The sequence below is a fragment of the Pinus tabuliformis genome, chromosome 8, assembly GCF_031772625.1.
Source record: "Pinus tabuliformis cultivar Carrire ecotype Pingquan chromosome 8, CPIR1, whole genome shotgun sequence".
Taxonomy (NCBI): domain Eukaryota; kingdom Viridiplantae; phylum Streptophyta; class Pinopsida; order Pinales; family Pinaceae; genus Pinus; species Pinus tabuliformis.
This window is the reverse complement of record NC_142294.1, coordinates 152,385,712-152,404,886: the sequence shown is the minus strand read 5'-3', so window position 1 is coordinate 152,404,886 and position 19,175 is coordinate 152,385,712.

Sequence of the window (19,175 nt, the reverse complement as noted above, 5' to 3'; positions counted from 1 at the left end):
TTGCAATAACTCCTCAACAAAATGGCATGGTGGAAAGAATGAATAGAATAGTTCAAAAAATGGATCGAGCTATGCTTGATGAGTCTCAAACTTTTGACACCTTTTGAGGTGAAGCTGCACATACTGCAATAAATATTCTCAACAAAGCTCATGTATGTGTAAATAGTGATAAAACAACATATGAACTTTGGTATGGTAATCTTCCCATTATAAACACTTCAGGTTTTTTGGATGTAAATGTTTCATCAAAAAGACTGATAAAAAAGTTGGTAAGTATGAACCCATAGCAGAAGAAGGAAGATTTTTTGGTTATTCATCTAGAAGTAAAGGATATAAATGTTATAATAAGAGACTTCAAAAAATTGTTGAATGCATTGATGTTGTAATCAATGAAGCATGCAGAAATCTGAAACATGCGACATCAACAAAAGAAGATGATAATAATGAAGATGGTGAATGCTTTCCCATATCAAATCAAAATGATATAGAGGAAGAAACCAATGAAGCATCAAAAGAAGATACATTTGACAGGGAAAAGGATCCATCCAGGTATGTTCAAAAGAATCATCTAGAATCTCAAATTCTAGGAGAAAAAGGGTCTGGAGTACAAACAAGAAGAACTCTTGTAACGTCCTCTAGTTATGTAGGCTTATTATCCACCATAGAACCACAAAATTTAAATGAAGCTATCAAATATGATGTTGGGTTAATTCCATGGATGAAGAACTTGACCAAATTGAAAAGAATGATACTTGGGAATTAGTTCATAAACCTCACGATAAAAATGTTATAGGGATAAAATGGATATTCAAGAATAAGTTGAATGAAAATGGAGAGCTAATTAGGAATAAAACAAGGCTTGTTTGTAAAGGGTATGCACAACAAGAAGGTATAGACTTTGAAGAAACTTTTGCACCTATAGCTAGACTTGAAGCCATAAGAATGTTTCTTGCTCATTCAAGTTTTCGAAAATTCAAAGGTTATCAAATGGATGTAAAATCTGCATTTCTTAATGGAGATCTAGAAGAAGAAGTATACGTTGAACAACTAGAAGGATTCATTCTGGGAAATGATGCAAAGCTTGTATGGAAACTCAAAAGTGGTTTAGATTGATTGAAACAAGTTTCGAGGGCATTGTATTATTGTCTTGAAAAATATCTTCAACAACAAGGCTTCACAAAAGGATCTGTGGACAAAAACTTATATACAAAATTTGAGAATGATAAACTACTAATTATGGTTGTTTAGGTTGATGATATCATCTTTGGCAGTAATGAAGAATCTATGAGTCAAAACTTTACTTCAGTTATGCAGCAAGAATTTGAAATGTCTTTGCTTGGAGAACTAACCTATTTTCTTGGTCTACAAGTGCAACAAAAAATTGATAGCATCTTTCTCTCACAAACTAAATATCTCAAGTATATTCTGAAGAAGTACGGAATGGAAGATTCCAAACTAGTATGTACTCCATTGGTAACAGGATGTATTGTCAGTTCTAATGATGAATCTCCTACAGTGAAGCAACAAGAGTACAAATCTATGATTGGAAGTCTACTTTATCTAATAGGTACTAGACCATATATCATGCATGCGGTAGGAATTGTTGGAAGATTCCAAGCCAATCCGCAGGAATCACATCTTCAGGAAGTAAAGAGAATATTCAAATATCTCCAAGGAGCTCAAGGCTTTGGTCTATGGTATCCTAAAAATAAAGATATTACCCTTCATGCATAAACAAATGTGGATTGGGCTGGAAATGTTGATGACCGAAAATCACTAGTGGAGGTGACTTTTATATGGGACCACGATTAGTATGTTGGTTCAACAAGAAACAACGTTCGATTGCCTTATCTACAGCGGAAGTAGAATATGTGGTTGCTACATCTTGCTGCAAACAACTTCTATGGATGATCTAGACATTACAAGATATTCAAATTACATGTTCTTGACTCATCTCCATCCACTGTGACAATACAAGTGCAATTAGTATCTCAAAAAATCCTGTTATGCACTCTAAGACCAAGAACATACCCGTTAAGTACCACTTTCTATGAGAAAAAGTAATTCAAAAAAATGTTAAATTAGAGTATGTTCCCTCCAAGGATCAAGTTGCTGATATATTTACCAGACCTCTTCCCATAGAAGCATTTGAATATCTTAGACAAAAGATGGGAGTTCTTTCTGCCTCATCTTGCTGTTAAAACTAGTTTGTTCAGATTCAAAGGATTGTTTTATATACGTAGATTTCATGAAGACGGTTCGCATATATACTTGATTTTCTGTGTCAGCAGTAGCATATGTTTTCTTTTGATAAAAAATGGGTTAGAATCAAAATCAGTTTTTGACATGCCTGTTCAGTCTGATATTGATGAATACAATATGCTAATATGCTTTTCTCATTGATGTTTATTTGATTGATGAAAATGCCTTAATGAATGAATTGTTGACAATGCATAGGTAACACAGGTTCAGGGGGAGCATTAGCCTTCAAAATATTATGCATTGTTGGCATCATGGTTGTTGAATTCATATATGGTCCCAGTTAATAATGTGATTTGATGAAAAGGTCATGTAAATACCTATGGTGTAATAATGTGTCTTTTTATGTCATAGTCTACTATGGATGAGTCCTTTTGGACACATGATGTAATTTGTACCCCCACTATGCATGGGAAGTATGATTTAATAATTGCAATTTTTAGTCATGTATGAAAATTTGATGTATCCCCACTTGGTTGGGTGACTGATGTATGTATGATTCATTGGTGATAGAAAGGTCATACTCACATAGTTGAGTTATAGAGTCATGTTGAAAAATATTTCTGCAAATTCTGCATGTGATCAAGGGGAACATGGACAATATAGTGCCTCTAGCATGTGCTAAGGGGGAGAATATCTTGGATCGCCCCTTTCCCTTTATGTCAAAGGGGGAGAGTATCTTGGTGTTGCTTGATATATCTAACAGGTTCTACAACTTGATGTGATAAAGACCAATATGGTTGCCATCAAGTCCAAAGGGGGAGATTGTTGGCATTATGGTACATATGTTATCCTTGATGGAAACCCACATACATGTCAGTTCAAAAATGATAAAGTGATGTATGGTGGAAACTCACATTGTAACAGGTCTATTCAGAGGTAATAGAGTAATGGCACAGAAGAAAAGGGTGATGGAACAAAGGATTAAAGATCAGAATCAAGAAAGTGAGGAAAGAGAATGTTTAAGTTGTATACGCTGGTTAACCTAGTCTAAGTTGCGTATACACGTAGGTACACAGAACAAAAGGCACATATACGTATGCACACAGTTTCACAGAAGGAAAAGTGCATATGGGATGGAAAATTAAGGTTAAATAATACCAAGGGTCCATATCATGTTATTAAACCACAATATTGAGCAAAATAACTGTTACTTGATCCCGCCTAAGAATACCATAGGTTCTAAGTGTTGTTTTGGTGCATGGTATTGACAAAGGCTCTAGTATATAAGGAGGAGGAGATCAAAGGGCTAAGTGTGCAAGAAAAATGGTTTTTCATGAATACTTCTATCTGAACTATATTTTGTGTTGTAAGGGTTATGGTTACAATATAGATCTAAAACATCTTTTGCACCCTTGGATACAATGTTGGATCAGGATCATGAAACCTGAAATGACTTATCATTGTATGATCTGATAATGGATAGTCTAGATCTGATTGCTAACACATGTTTTTTCATTTATATGCTATTATCTAGTTATATCTAAAGTCTTGAAAAGATGCGAAGTTATAAGTCATTATTTTCATATCTATACGCAGGTTCATCTCGGTGAAGGTGCGTATACACGTAGATTCGACACTTCCAAGTAGCGTATGAAGTGGAAGGGCTTGTTGTTAAGAAATGATTGATTTATTTGATCAATGTTGTTGTTTTACTGATGTTTTTCAATGATGTCCTTATTAGATCTGAAGTAAAACTGAGTGTATAAGGAGATTGAGTCTAGCTGACTGATTGATTGAGTAAGAGGGGTGATCTTTAATGCTATCTGTTTAGAACTGTAATATGACAATAGATCTTCAGAATGTCTTTGGTTAATACAGTTTTTGGTTCATAAGTTTTATAATTCAGTATCTTTAGAGGTATACGAAGGTTGGGTTACAAAAAGTAGTGTATACATGCAGGTTGTCGTCATTGAAGTAGCATAGACATTCTGACATGACTTTTGAGGTTGTAGTTGGTTTTGGTTGTTGATGCGGTGTTCTAGGTTCAAGTCTGTGTTCTGGTGATAGTGATATGACCATTCAAATTGATTGATTGTATTTTTCTTCAGAGTTGATGGGTTTCAATGATTAGTTGATGCAGTTGTATTTGATGGTTGTATTGCAGTGGTAATTGAGTTTGAGCTTTAATGTTATTGATGTGTCCAGTTTGAAAATTTGATGAAACGTGGCCTATAAATTGTGTTGATATATACCAGGAGTATCTAGTCTAAAAATTTATGGAACGTGGTCCTTGGAGAAAGAGTGAAGGTGGTAGACTTCTATAGGCCATAGCCTACGTATTGGTAAACATATCAGCAAGTACAAGAGCTAGGGGGTTGGAGCTCCCTTCCAATAGAAGCTAGAAAATGAGTGAATCTTGTAGCCTTCAAGAGGCATATGCCTGCGTGTTGGAAAAATTCTGCACCAATACAAAAATTGTATACACTTTTTAGAATAACAAGGTTGAAGACTGAGATGATGACAATGGTGGTTTTTTTTCCCACATTGGGTTTCCACCTAAAAAATCATGGTGTTCATGTGTTATTATTGTGTATGTTGATTTATTTTGTTCTTACTGCATCTGTTTACTGCTTAGCACTTTGATTTAAGTTCAATAGACAATCAATTAGTTGTTTTACAAGTTTATTATCTATACGCTAGTTTCATTCATTATAGTCGTTGACATATGTTGTTTGGTTTCTGTAAAATCACGTATATAGTGAAAAGGAAAATAATTATTGTGAAAGTTTAAATATTGATTCACCCCTACCCTCTCAATATTTTCCCAACAGAGGATACACTGAAGAGAGACCTCGAGAGTGCTTATGCAGAAGAGAAAGTCTGAGATTTGTTGAGTGCTGACTATATAAGGGCTAAGATCGTAAGACAAAGTGTGGAGTATGCTACTGAGTGTATGTCTAGTGTAGAAGGATGAGAGAAAAATACGTTGATTGTATGCGGGTCGAGAAGTAATTCGTGTTGGTACAATGTGAGCATAGTGAGCAAAAGTTAAGGTTTTGCATGGAATGATTAATGTGAAGGCGGTAGAGGGGAGAGAGCTATAATCAAGTAGAGTGGCTGCCAATTATAGAGAGCAATAAGTTCCTTATTGAGTGTGGGTTGGAACCTACAAACTAGGGAGTTGGTGCTTCCATATAGTGGATATATGAAGAAATCTTAGGGGTTGTTTCCTCAGCAATATAAGTGCTCACATAAATCGAAGAAACTAAAATTTGGTTCTTTCAATAAATCCAAGAATTTGGTGCTTCTGTTGGCGCTTTTGATAAGTTGTTAAGGTGTATGCAAAAGAAGAGAGTTGGTGCTTCCTTCTAGTGGGCGGTAGAGAATAATTTAAGGGATTTGGTGCTTCTTGTGAGCGGTGGCTCACAGAAAAAACTGATTTAATAGAGTAGGAGATTCTATTTACATCATAAACAAGATTGGTGGTTTTTACCTTTTGGGTTCCCATGTCAAATCCTCTATGTCATATGTGCTTGCTTCTCATGGTGTATGTGCTTATGTGTTGAGTTTATTTGTTGCTTTTATGATTTGTTGATGTTTTCTCACATGATGGTTGCCAAGTTTTAATGTTGAATATAAATTGGCACAAAAGTTTAAATTATCCTTGTTACTCATTCACACCCCCCCAGTATTAAGAATTGTTTCCAACAACATTAATTGCTTACTCATGCACATGGATTTGCATAGATTTTGGTGGGTAGTAGTCACTTGTAATTCTACATATTTACAATTTTAATACTCCTACATAAGTGCTAAGAAAAATATAAATAATGGTGCAGAGTTTTCCACTCGAAATGAAGTTTACATTTTGATGGATTTGATCTCTATGCCCTTGATAGATATGGAGTTAGGATGGATCCATGCTAGTCATATCAAAAATGAGAGTTAAATAATAGTGAAATATAATACATATTTTGTTCTAAAGCTTGTAACTCTACATTTTTTAATGCAATGTAATATTTTGGAGTAATCAAATTTATTATCTATGTAGATACACGATTAGTGTTTTCACAATTTTATATTGCAATGCATACTTTTCTTTGTGTTATGTTTTTAGACAAATTCTTAAACACAAATCTATCCATGTTTACTTCATAATAATCATAATAGTTAATTTTTTGATAAATGATATTTTACAATAATTTTGTTTTGATTTAGATGTTGTTTATGTACATCTATTTTATAGTCATTTTAATTTGATTTAGAAAATGGTTATTCACATGCTTAAATTTACAAAAATAAAAACTAATACAAGTTTTTATATAACTATTAGATTTTTTATTTTTAGACACTATAACTAGAATATGTTTTTATAACCTTGAGACTCTCAATCTAAGCTGATGGTCTGGTCTATTGTGTCTATGAAATATATAGACTATAAAAATGACAAATAAATAACAACGTAAAAAAATAAAAAAATAAAAAAATAAATAAAAATAAAAATAAATGAATAAATAAAATAATAATAATAATAATAATAATAATAATAATAATAATAATAATAATAAATTCACCCATGGGGTGTAAAAAGGAGTGTGAGAGGATGATTTGTTAGGATACTCTATTGTAAAAAGGTCATCGGTTGGAAACATTGTGGGAAAAAATCCAGTAATACTAAGGGCTGGTGTAGCTTAGGCCAAGTGCTATTACTAGGTGATTTTGATGACTTAGATGCCTTTGTGTTGCGGTTACTCAAGCCACATGTTAGGCGTGCTAGTCATCCAAACTCATATTACCTAAAAAACAAAAAATATTAATAATAAATAAATTATTTTACATTTTGTGTTTTGTTCGGCATTCCTTCCCCGCTTCGGGGGTATTATAGTTATTACATCGAAGGTATTTTTAATGGGAAGTTTCTATGACGAGTTTCGTCATCTCTCCAGACCATACGAAAGAATGCCACATGTTTTCACTTTGGTTTTATTTATTTTTTTGTGTAATTATTTTTCAATATAATGAATAGTATGACATTTTTCCTTGCACATACTTTCTGATGATAGTGTAAATCACCATTGTAATTTCATGATGATGAAAGGTTAAATTGCAAGGAAGATGTACGCAACTTCATGAAATTTTAACTCGCAAGGAAGATCTGTGGCCAGTGTTGCATAAGTGCCTATGGCTACTCTATTTCATAACATGGCATTGTATTAGGGTTCACCTTATATTTTGAGATCTATCACTAAGCTACCTAGGAGGTTTCTTCAAAGTGATTAAGTATACTATGTTAGGGTTGACTAGGTACCATCACTAGATATCCCGAAGTGAAGAGTAACATGAATCGAGACTCCTGACTCTGTACTTCTCTATTTTCCCTAGACGTGAAGGAACATCAATGGTAGTCAAAATTGTTTTGAGCCCCATGCTAACAAGTTGCGTCAAATGACTACCTACTATGATTATTGTGAAACAAATAATTGTTATGACCACTGAATAATCCCACTGTTTCGATATAATGTTGAATAATTATTAACGTTCATACATATATTTCAGAACTTATTTTAACTATTTACTTTTGTGCCTTATTTTCTCTTATCTGAAAACATGAAATGCAACATCAACATTGACATCGTTCAAATGAAGATAACTGGTGGAGAAAGTATATGCTAGCTCAAGCACTTAAAGTTATGGCCAAAAATGGAACCTTTATAGTGTGAGCCATCCTTACCTATCTATAAAACCCTCCTCCCACACTTACTTAATATTATCGGTCCACCATGGTAAATATGTGACGAAGAGTTACTATGATATGATTTGACCTCCTAGATCACCTTAAGGAAATGGAATCTATGAACCAACACTTTACAGACCCCCCTCATGTGCTACAAGACCCCTAGGAGCTAACCAACCACTCCAGGTGCCAAATCCCTAAGTCAACCTAGTTTCTCACTGAATGAGACCCCTAGTTGCTCCCATGGAAATCCCACCAAGCAACTATAACCTTCCAGTCACTCCCACGACAAGGCATCCATGCAACTGTGGCCTTTTCTAGGCAGGTTTTTGCTAGAGACCCCAAATTCTGAGCCACTTTTTTAGAGCTCAGACTAATGCCTCTTCCCAAAACTTCATGAAACTTCCATAAATGATAAATAACATTGAGAAAAGGTTACTAATAAAAAAAATTGAACAAAGACTTGACCTGAGTCATGACAGGAATTCCTTCAAAAACATCATGAACATGTAATCTACAGGTCATAAAAGCAAATCCAAACATAGGGACCTCATACTTACTTGAGATTTGACAAGAAGGTCTGATTCCCTCTCACATTAGTTGCATTATCATCTATTAGGTCATACATTCATTAAAACTTCATTTACTAATCAAAACATGATGAGATCCATAACCAAAGTCTATCGTAAATCATGCTTATAACCATCATATAACTAGCAGAATAACAATGATAGAACAACCATTAGAGCCACATAATAATAAGTACATTTACACATAAAATACAATAGAAAATAATCTTATAAACATATGCGAAATCCAAACAAGCTAGGGACTTCTACATACCACTTGACCATAGATTAGGTTGAACCAAATCTTTCTTTTAGACAATCACCCTTGTGCCATATTCCAAGCATGAATGTTGGAATCAAAATAGAACCAACCAAGGCTTCCTTAAGCTTTACCATGTATCCTGTTAAGGGATTCCTGTGATCCAGGTGGACATTGGTGGTCACCTGCTAAGTCCACTTGGACCCCCACCATTGTTTCTCTCAGCATTTTCATTTTCCTTAATTGTAGCACAACTTACTATTTTTAGCATTTTTTTCGGGTGCTGAACTTCCAGAGTTGTTTTGAGGACCTAAACGAAGTTTTTTTGGAAAACTGGGAGCAACATGGGTCCATGGACTGATGTTGCTCTTCCCAAAGTTGTAATTCTCGGATAGATCTTTCTAACAAGATATTGTGCACGTCAAACAGATATCATATGCCAAAGTTATGACCCCGGGAAGTTGATGTACCAATTTACCCAAATGGGGCCCACAGTTTGGCGTTTCATCTTCTAGGGTTAGGTTTTTGGATGTTGAGGGTTTTCCACTATTTCTCAACAATAAATAGGCCTTCGAGCCTCATTGTAAGATAGTTCAGAGGCATGTAGCCGCCACATCTCTTCTCAGAGATAAGCTACCATCACCCTAGCTGGTTTATTTCCATTACTGTTTGTAAGAATATTTCGGTATTTTACATTAATGAAATGAAGTATTATTTACACTGCATATCTGTGTTTATGGTTATCTCTGTAATTTGTTACATTCCTGTTTAAATCCAAATCAGTGGTATCAGAGTGGTCTGCTTTTTCTATTTTTTTCTTTGCATGTCCCCAATGAGGTCGGGATATAAGGAGTTAGGGCTTGAACTGGTCGAACCTTTGCAACACCAGCCTCGCAAATCCCGACAGCCTCCCATGGCAGATGAGAAGAAAGATGAGGGGGCAGGAGATCCTATCAAAATCTTACTCGAAGAATCCCTCGAGTGACAAAGGAATGCTATGATGGACAGCTTTGCCCAAATCCTTCAGCGACTACCCAGAAGTGACAAATCGGCTTCCAGCAGCTACTTTGGAAACGCCATGTCCTTTAGGGTACACGTTAACTTTGAAATCCCCATATTCAAGGGTCAGATAGATGCAAATGCCATAGATAAATGGTTAAATCTGCTAGAGGGTTATTTTTCTGTTCATGAATTTTCGAGTCAGGAAAAGATTGTTTTTGCTCTTCTCAAAGCAGCCCCCCATGTCAAGGACTGGTGGGAAACCTACTGCGAGCAAAAGGATGAAAATACCGGCTCACTATTTTCAGCCGCACCCACCTGGAATTCATTCTGGGATGCCATCAAAGAGCAGTACTACCCTGTCGGAAGCTATGAGGATGATTCAATACATAAAGTGGACCACGCTGCAGCAGGGAAGGGACCAAGACATGCCGGAGTTTACCAATCTTTTCCATGCCCTTCGCACAAAGTTGGGTATCAAGGATTCAGAGCAACATTTGATACTAAAATACCGTGGTTGCCTACACAAGTACATCCAGGAAGAAATAGAATTCCTGAACATCTCCTCACTCGGCACAGCATACCGATATGTCATCAAGGTCGAGCAAAAGTTTAAACAGAAGAAGCGAGACTTTGGATCTGCGAATCCGAAGCAAGGGAAAGTTTCCCCTAAACCACAGAACAAAGGAAAAAGCCAAGGTGGGGTAGCCCAAGGCAACCCGCCAAAGCTGCAAGAAAAGAACAACACCGCGAAGCCGAAAAAGGACATAGGAAAATGGTGTGAGTTCCATAAGAGCTCCACTCACAACACAAGTGAGTGTCGGGCCAAGCAGTCACTGGTAGCTGAGCTAAAGGTTTCAAAATCAGATGCATGTTCTGACTTTGAGTCAGAACCCGAGAAGGGGAATGACAAAGGGAATTAGATTATCGATGCGGAGCCCAACACCACCGTTGCCACCACAAAGATATAGAAGGAGGAACCCGAAGATCCAGAGGAGGAGGAGCGTCTCTTCTGCTCCTAGATGTGGGTAAAGGGTTCCCTGCTACAGTTCATTGTCGATAGCAGGAGCCAAAAGAACCTCATTTCGGCAAAGGTCATGAAGCGGCTAGGCCTACCAACCACAGCACATCCACAACCGTACACCATTGGGTGGCTTCACCAAGGACATGATCTTCGTGTGAGCCAGCAGTGTCAACTTCCATACAACATCAAACCCTTCATGAATGAGGTATTGTGCGAGATTTCTCCCCTTGAAGTTTGTGATGTATTATTAGGACAACCTTACTTATGGAAGCGATATGCTGTGTATGAATCACAGCCCTGTGTTGTTATTGTTACATTGGGAAATAAGCTGTACAGGATACCAGAGGTAGCACCGCCTTCCGCCATCTCTTTGGTTACTGCAAAAAAATGTAGTAATCTCATTTCCAAAAACGAGAAATTTGTTTTCTTGATGATATACCCTTAAGGAAAGAATAATATGGTGGCCACGACCTCTAGACAGGGCCCCTCCGCACGACAACTGTAGATGGACAAGGTCGTGGAGGAGTACGAGGACATCTTCAGCTCCCTCGCAGGGGTTCCTTTACACGGTCAGGTCAAGCACTCCATCAATCTGACCCCAGCTGTGCCGCTACCCAATGGACCAACCTATCAGTGCTTCGTTCTAGACAATGATGAGATCAAGAGGTAGATTTAGGAGCTGCTACAGAAAGGTCACATCCGTCCGAGTTCATCACCTTGTGGGAGCCCGATCGTGTTGGTACAGAAGAAGGATGGGACTTGGAGACTCTGTATTGACTATCGAGTGCTGAAAAAGATCATTGTTTGTAATAGGTACCCGATCCCGCAAATTGATGACCTCTTGGACCAACTAAAGGGGGCAAAATATTTCAGTAAGATCAATCTGAAGTCAGGATATCTCCAGGTACCAATCGAACCCTCTGATGTGTGGAAGACTGACTTCAAAGCGAAGGAGGGCCTTTTCGAATGGTTGGTTATGCCTTTCGGATTGACGAATGCTCCTGCAACCTTCATGAGGCCAATGGATGACATCTTGCAACCATTCATCAACTCATTTGTAGTGGTATACTTGGATGAGATTTTGATCTTTAGCCAAAGTTGGGAAGAGCACCTCCACCACATTCGTTGGTTGTTCAAACATTGTGGCAACACAAGCTATGTGCCAATTTGGAGAAATGTACTTTTGGCATGACCCAGGTTTAGTATTTGGGATACATTATTGATGAAGAGGTGGTGCATGTGGATCCAGCCAAGATCCAAGTCATTCAGGATCAGCCATCTCCAACCACTTTGACAGAGCTCCACAACTTTCTAGGTCTTGCCAACTTCTATCGTAGGTTCGTGTTGGGGTTTTCTTAGATCACTTGGCCCTTGAGTCAAGTCACCAAGGGAGGAGTGAAAGCAAAATTCTTTTGGTCTAAATCTCAACAGAAGGCATTCACAGAATTGAAAGATCGCCTCTGCACAACACCAATGCTTGCATTACCAGATTTTTGACAACCATTTCAGGTTGAAACAGATGTCTCTGACTATGCTATTGGGGCAGTCCTTACTCAACATGGGTATCCTGTGGCATATCACAGTGAGACACTTTCAGATACAATCCGGAAGTATCTCACTTATGACAAAGAGATGTATTCCATTGTGTAGGCCTGCTGACAATGGAAGCATTACATTTTGGGGAAGGAAACGGTCATCCACACAGACCACAGACCTTTGTAGTTCATATAGACCCAAGGGAAATTGCAGAATGATCACCATGAGAAGTGGTCTACATACCTACAACAGTTCCATTTGAATATCGAGTATAAGAAAGGAAGCACCAATAATGTTGCAGATTGCCTAAGTCGACCACCGATCATGGCGTTAACCACCGTGCTCAACTCTTGTGGGCACAAGACTTCTGATTGGCCAATTCTCTACAAAAGTGACCCAGAATTTGGCCACACATACTAGACACTCTTGGAGGGTCGGCATGTTCCATATTTTCACCTTCAATATGCCCTATTATGCCACTTGGGTCACCTTTGTGTTCCTTCAAGCAAGCATGCCAAGATGATTTGGGAAGCACACTACAGTCGGGCTGCTGGGCATTTCGGGGTCGAGAAAACGGTGGTAGTACTGCAAATGTATTTCTATTGGCTGAATCTTCGACAAGATTTCAGGAAGTACATCAGATCATGTACTGCCTATGCCATTGGCAAATCGACCATCAAGGAGCAAGGCCTCTATACCCCACTGCCTGCCCCTAGTCGACCTTGGGAATCCATCTCCATGGATTACATGTTAGGCCTTCATTCCACTAAGCATGGAAATGACTATGTTTTTGTGGTCATTGATAGGTTCTCAAATATGGCCATTATGGTGGCCTAGAAGAAGAATATCATAGCGAAAGCCACTGCTAGACTCTTCTTTGAACGAGTGTTGGTGCACTTTGGGATCCCACAATCTATCATCTCAGATCGGGATAGTTGGTTCCTCAGTAAATTTTGGTCCAGTCTTTGGTCAATGCTGGACACCAGACTCGCTAAGTCCACAGCCTTCCATCCTCAAACTGATGGGCAGACAGAGGTTGTCAATAGGATGATTGTACACATTCTGTGCATGTACAACTCAAAGAATCCACACACATGGGATGAGAGTCTCCCCTATGTTCAGCACAGCTACAACCAAGCTCTTTATAGCTCGATTGGCCACTACCCTTTTCAGGTGGGCTTGGGATTCCAGCCACTATGCCCCATTGATGTGGCCATGCCACTTGTAGCTACTCACACAGATTCGGCTCTTGTCCAGTCCAAAACAGATAAGGCAACCAACTTCATTGAGCACATCCAACATATTTTCCAGCATGTCGATGACCTTCTGGAGAAATCAAATGCCAAGTACTAGCAGCGACATGATCAACATCGGGTGCCACACAAGTTTTAGGTGGGCGACAAAGTATGGTTGCATTTGCAAAAGGAATGCCTTACTGGAGCCTATCAGAAACTGAGACCACTCTGATATGGTCCTTACACCATTACTAAGACTATGGAAGACAATGCATTTGATCTCAACATTCCCCCATTCCTTTTCCTGCACCCAATGTTCAATGTGGACCACCTATGACCATACTTTCCACCATTACTAGACACATCCGACATTGCAGAATAGCTCACACCCACAAAATTAAATCTAGATTGCATGGAACAAGATGCAACTGATCAGATCATGGACACATAGATTAATAACACTCACCAATAGAATAACCAACTGTATTGAGTTTTCAAAGCAGGCCAACTCCTTCACCAGGGCAAGTGGCTCACTAGGGACCAAGTTCGACAAAAGTTTCCTCATCTCATGGAGGAACTCAATGCAATGGGGACCATTGCTTCCTAAGGGGGAAAATGATCCAGGTGGACATTGGTGGCCACCTGCCAAGTCCACTTGGACCCCCACCATTGTTTCTCTCAGCATTTTTAGTTTCCTTAATTGTAGCACAACTTACTATTTTTAGCAGTTTTTTGGGTCCTAAACTTTGAGAGATTCTTTTTGGGAAAACTAGGAGCAACATGGGTCCATGGACGAATTTTTCTCTTCCCAAAGTTGTAGTTCTCAGATAGATATTTCTAACAAGATATTGTGCATGTCAAACGGAGATCATATGCCAAAGTTACGACCTCGGGAAGTTGATGTACCAATTTACCCAAACGGGGTCCATAGTTTAGCGTTTCATCTTCTAGGGTTAGGTTTTTGGATGTTGAGGGTTTTCCATTGTTTCTCAACAATAAATAGGCCTTCGAGCCTCATTGTAAGACAGTTCAAAGGCATGTAGCTGCCACATCTCTTCTCAAAGATAAACTACCATCGCCCTAGCTAGTTTATTTCCATTACTGTTTGTAAGCACATTTCGGTATTTTACATTAATGAAATGAAGTATTATTTTCATTGCATATCTGTGTTTATGGTTATCTCTATAATTTGTTGCATTCCTATTTAAATCTGAATCATCCTTGCCCAAACAATAAACATACACCACAGGCTTTACCGAAAGCCTTCCATATACCAATCAATGGATCACTATGCCCTAAACAAGCATGGATGTCTTCGTATCTCTCCACTAAACTATGAGGAATTTGTCAATCTCCACCCTCTAGGATTTACTATGTATCTCGGCATTACCAGTGAAGGGATTCCTAGTCCCAACGGGAGTATTCAAAATGAGGCTTTGCCGTGTATCCCACCATTATTGGTCAAGGGATTCCTACGCCTTGTGATTTTTCCTAAGACTACCACACTTAGTTTCAAAACCATCTGACAATCTAGTTCAACCCAGTGAAAGAAACCCATCACACCATGGCTATCCAAAAATGGCAAGAAAGGCTGAAAACCACCATCACGCCTTGAAAAACCCATGCCAATGACAGTAAGAGAACTAAATACACACATGAATATACCATTCATGCCAAATCTATCAAGGAAATCATACATCCAAATCTATATCTGCAAGTATTCTTGTTGTAGCCACTTGATCCCACTGTTCCTTGCTTGATCTTTGTTTCCATTTTTCTTTCTTTTCCTTCCTTGTACTTTCTTCCTCCAATGCTAGAGTTCTCAAAGAATACTACAAGTGTGTGAGAGTATGAGAGAGTAGAGAGAATAGAGAGATTAATCCCAAATGAATCTGACAAAAGGTTGTGAACTGATCCTCAGAAGAATGTTTATAAATGAGGCCTCTATTTTCTTCAATCTCCATTATCTTTCCTTCATTTTCCTCCTCACATGCAACTTGTGACATTTCACCTTCCTTTTCTCTTGCTTTCCATTATTTTCATAAATAATATGCCAATTAATGCCACTTTACTTTCCAAATCCTTTGCCAATTTCCTTAGCCATAATAAACCAAATGAACACCCACACTAGGATGTTTTTCCTAGAATTCAGTTCGGAAAAAGTGTCCCATGACCTTGGTCTTATTTTTCCTTTATTAACTTTATTACATGGATTTTTAACTTGGGGTTGTTATAGAACCCTCCCCCTTAGGGGGACACCATCCTCGATGTTCAATAACACCTACATCTAACAAGACCATTGAAAAGAAAAACATACTGCCCATGGAGCTTTATAAATTAGCTCGATTCTTTATTTACAATGATCATCTTTCTAAAAAGAAAACCAACATGAAAAACATAACAACATGACAACCATACCGCTTATTAGACCTTTATAACACAATTCATAGTAGTATTTACATCCATTTACATATATACATATACCAAAACAACATGCCAAAACATATACCAAAAGACATTTGCTCAACCAATGAATAGAGAAGGATACATAGCACGCATCTAATCAACCATCTCCCATGTAGCTTAATCGGGCCCAAATTGCTTCTAGTGCACTTTAGCCTGCTCGATTGCTCAGTTTTAGGGCATGAACATCTTTCTCTACAAAATACACTGAGGTTCCGATATGAGTTCTCCTTCTGGCTCCACCTACAATGCAGACCAATCAATAACATCATCGACATCCTTTACATATATTTTAAGCAATGAAACATGGAAAACATCATGGAATTTCACTATCAAAGGTAGTGCAAGTCTGTAGGCCACTGGTCCAATCCCCTCAAGAATCTCAAAAGGCCCATAATACTGAGGTGCTAACTTTGCACATGAATCGATCCTCAAGGAGATATTCTTGGGTTTGATGTGTAAGTACACATGTTCCCCAACCTGAAACTCCTTAAATAACCCATGATAATCTGCATACCATTTCTTCCTGTCTTGTACTACCTTTTGATTCTTCTTGATAACCTGCATTTCATATTACATCTCTACCAACATGTATAGTCCTATGAACACCCTGTTCACTGGATCACTCCAACTGATAGGAGTATTACAACTCTGCCAGTAAAGTGCCTCAAACATACTCATCCTTAGTGATTTCTGATACCCATTGTTGTAAGAAAACTCTATCAGTGGAAGATACTCTTCTCACTTTCATTGTTGATGCAACATTCTCAATGTGTCCTCCAGACTCTCAGTGACCCTCTCTATCTATCCATCTGTCTACGGATGAGAAGTTGTGTTGAAGGCAAACTCTATACCCAAAACTGCAAAAAACTCTTTCTAGAATCTGGAAGTTGACTTAACATCTCTAGCCAACACAAGCTTATTCGAAACACCATGCAACCTCTCTATCTCCCTAATGAATACCTGTGATACATCACTATCTGAATAAGTAGATTTCATTGGAATGAAGTGTGCTACCTTGGTAAACCTCTCCACCATAACTGTGATGGAATCATGTTGTCTAGATTTCCTCAGAACAAATGTAATGAAGTCCATGGAAATGACCTCCCATTTCCACTCTGGAATCAGTATCAGCTGTAGTAATCCACCTAGATGCTTACACTTTTATTTTACCTGTTGAAAATCCAAGCATATCACCACAAACTCTGCCACTTCCTTCTTCAGATTCGGCCAATAATAAAACTTCTTCACCATTGTCAATGTCTTGTGATATCCTAGGTGACTTGAATACAATTTAGTAGGAAATTCCCTCAAGATAAGCTTCTTGAGCTCATTGTTGTCTACCATATAGATCCTGCCCCTAAATCTGATCAAACCATTTGCTATAAGACGATTGTCCACATCCTCTTCACCTATACCCTGTTGTAACCTATGCCTAAGCTCCATGTGCCTATCATCCTACTATCCTTCCTATAAGATTTGATCTTGTAGATTTGTCATGTATGAACTCATAGATACAATGTGATTTACCTATCTTCTTCTACTAAGGGCATTTGAAACATTGTTCTCTTTCCCTTTAATGTACCTGATTTCAAAGTCGAACTCACTGGTCATGGCCAACCATCTAGCTTGCCTAGCATTCAAGTTCGGTTGGTCAAATAAGTATCTCAATCAATTTTTATCACTTATTAGAACAAATCTCATTCCAATAAGATAGCACCTTGACATCTTCAATTCATGGATGATCACTACCAACTCAAGATCATGTGTAACATAATTCTACTTGTGCTCATTCAATTTCCTTGATTCATAGTACCCTACTTGTCCTTTCTTCATAAGGACTCTAACAAGTCCTCTTTTGCAAGAATCTATCCACACCATGAACTCTTTATCCAGACTTTCAATCTTAAAAACTGGAGCATTTGTCAACAATTGCTTCAATTGCTCAAAACTAGCTACACATTCCTTTGTCCATTCAAAATTCTGACCTTTTCTTTGCAATGATGTAATATGATATGTAATGTGCTAACCCCATGAATGACCTCACCTAATCCACATTCACGAGAGCTACACATTCCATGATAGCTCTTATCTTTTCTAGATCCACTACTATGCCTTCCTTGGAAACAACACACCCCAAATAATGTACCTATGTCTAAAAGAAACTACATTTGTTAAGATTGGCATACAAATGATTCTCTCTTAGCAATATCAATATTGTTTCCAGGTGTTCAACATGCTCTTCCTTATTCTTATAATATATCAATTTATCATCAATGAACGCAATAAGAAACTTGTCCAGATAAGGATGAAGCACAGTATTCATCAAGCACATAAAAGTAGATGGAGCATTAGTTAGACCAAAAGGAGCCACGAAAAGCTCATAATTCCCATACCTAGTCCTCAAAGTAGTCTTGTAGATGTCCACTTCATTGATGTGTACTTGTTGATATCCTAATCTCAAATCAATCTTTGAGAACACTGCTGCTCTTTTCAACTGATCAAACAAGTCATCAATCCTTGGCAACTGATACTTGTTCTTGATGTTTACCTTGTTCAACTTCCTATAATCAATGCATAACCTAATGGTACCATTCTTCTTCTTCATGAACAATATCAATGTGCCCCAAGGTGATACACTTGGCCTATTGTATCCCTTGTCAAGCATTTCCTTCAATTGCAACTTTAACTCTACCAACTCTGGTGTGCTCATCCAATATGGTTTCTTTGATGTTGGTGTTGTCCCTGGTACCAAACCAATGGAAAATTCCACTTCTCTATGAGGCACCAACTCTAAAATATCCACGAGAAACACATCCTAAAACTTCTATAAAACTGGGTACTTTCTCAATACATCCACATCCTCAACATCCTTACCTCTATCACTAGAAATATGCACTGCAAATAACACACACCCTTTTCTGCATCTGTGCTTTGCCTCCATAGCTATAACCATTCTAACTAATGTAGCTTTATTCTTACCCTACAATATTCTCTCTTCTCCATAGTCTTCCAAGCATTTAATGGCCTTGTCATAACAATCACCTTGGTCCTATTAAGATACAATCAGTCCATACCAAAAAGCATACTATACGATCCCACCAGAAGTAGATTCAAATGTGCTGATGTAGGCATACCATTAAACTCAAATCCA